Source organism: Brassica oleracea, chromosome C4 (genome assembly GCF_000695525.1).
Source record: "Brassica oleracea var. oleracea cultivar TO1000 chromosome C4, BOL, whole genome shotgun sequence".
Lineage (NCBI taxonomy): Eukaryota > Viridiplantae > Streptophyta > Magnoliopsida > Brassicales > Brassicaceae > Brassica > Brassica oleracea.
The window spans coordinates 40,571,208-40,573,472 of record NC_027751.1 but is presented as its reverse complement, the minus strand read 5'-3'; positions in this window follow the sequence as shown (position 1 = coordinate 40,573,472).

Below are 2,265 nucleotides of genomic sequence, written 5' to 3'. Positions count from 1 at the left end.
TCCCATCAGAAAGACCAACATAGCTATCATCAGTTTCATCATCATCTCCATCAGAAAGACCAACATAGCTATCATCAGTTTCATCATCATCTCCTGAAAGTGACATACCACCATATGTATCATCCATGTCGCTGCTGATCTCCACATGTTAAATACTTGTACATTTATCATGATTTACTTGCATGAGATAACCCAAAACGTCTTCATCACACCAAATATATGATGGCTTGTTCGAATACAATACCATTGGAAAGTAACTAATCTTCACCATCCCATCTCTATTTGCCTTAATCTTTCTGCATATACTCTCAACCAATTCAAAATACGTAATCTCTTCCACAGCTGTCTTCATCACTAGAGTGTGAATTTCATCTTCTCCTGAGATCCATCTTCTCTCACCCCCATCTTTGATGTAACTTCCTCCGTAATCAAAACATATGATTGTAATAGGAGAGGCCATAAATTACCTGAAACAAAAATTATGATTAGTTAACCGTTTAAAGAATCTAAGTTGTCCAAGATCTTTGGTACATACTCGATTTAGTAATACAAGTAATACACGCTTTAGCTTAGTAGTACTAGTAATTCCAGTAGTTTCTATAAATTTTCATTTTTGTATTATACAACCCACAATATCGTCTACCAATATTGTAATGTATTATTTTGCTTTAAAACAGTGAAAAATTAGCAGAAATATACAAAATAGTCCTCAAACATCATTTTCATACCAATATATCTAAAACTTTAATCTTTCATCGGTTTAAGTCTGTTTAATCAACAAATAACATGTTACAAAACCCACATTATCGTCTAACACCATTTTTATGTTTTTTTCCTATCAAAATCGTGTTAAAAAAGAGAACCTTCTTCAAATTTTATTTTCATTTTTCTTTGAAAACTTTCACGATTTTTACAACTAATTTTTATTTTTTTCGTTACTCATAACACATAGAACATATAGTATATTAGTATGAAAATTTCATGAAAAAATCGTACCAATTTTCGTCAAAAGAACCTTCAAAAACGCCAATGGAGCTTGAAGGGGAAGAAGCATTCGCAGGCGGTTGAAAAAAAAGGAACAAGATCTGAGAAAAGAGAACAAGATGGACAGGTGTGGGAAGGAGAGAGGTTGATGGGGTGTGGGGTCGCCTGTTAGGTGTCCAATTTATTATGGACTTTATGTGGGATGAGTTCCGCTTTTTATTTTTTAAATTAAAAATAAGGTGTGAGATCCGCGAGAAATAGATAATAATATAATAGTTGAGGGTAATAAAGAAAGAAGAAATATGATAGGATAGTTAGAAAAAAAGTAGGGTAATAAGAATACAAAATTTTCAAATAGGTCAATATAGATTACTTTCCTGAGTAATCTAAAGTACGATTCATGTTATCGACCTAATCTTTGCTTGTAACCAAGAAGATAGCAGTAACATACCGTACCACAGTCACGGTGATGAGATACGCAATCACGTATACTAATATAAGCGATGTTCATTTTTTGGAGAAAATTCCGTTGGACTACAGACGCTCTTGTTGCGATGTTCATTTTGTTTAGAAAACATTGGGGATGCAGGATGCTAGTAACATGACAAACAAATGAAGAAGCGAAAGGGTCAACGAGAACACGTGACTGGACATCAAAGACAACTTTTATTTCCTAGTTCCACGACCACGACATATATCTCTTCTAATTTTCTCAGTTTTAGAAAGCATCAAAAGTAAATTTTCCTATTTTTAGTACATATATGAAGAAGTCAAAAGATAAATAATGAAGGACAGCAACTAACTATATATTCAAGACTCGCTCTAATATTATTTGTAGATAGAATATCTTATCATAAAGGTCATATAGAAACATGAATATATGTAAATAGTAACATATCGATATAACAAGATTGATAGAAAGACTTTTTTACAAAAAAAATATTGATAAGATTTTGTAAGTGACTCCAGTCACTGTTAGTTAGGTTTTAAATTATTATTATTTTTTAAAAATATTACGACATCACTAATCAAAAATAATATACTGAAGCCAAGAATGCATTTTGTTGATGATAAAAGACACAAACACAGATGATTTCAACACGTGAGCTGAAATCCTTAAATTTCAAATTCAAAACATATAATTAATAATCAATAAAATGCAACATGGTTGAAGAAGCTCTTATATATATAAGGTCGCATATGTGTTAAAACTTAAAAAGATATATTCTGAAATAAATATTTAATTTGTCAAAAGAAAAACTACAAAAAAAAAAAAATATG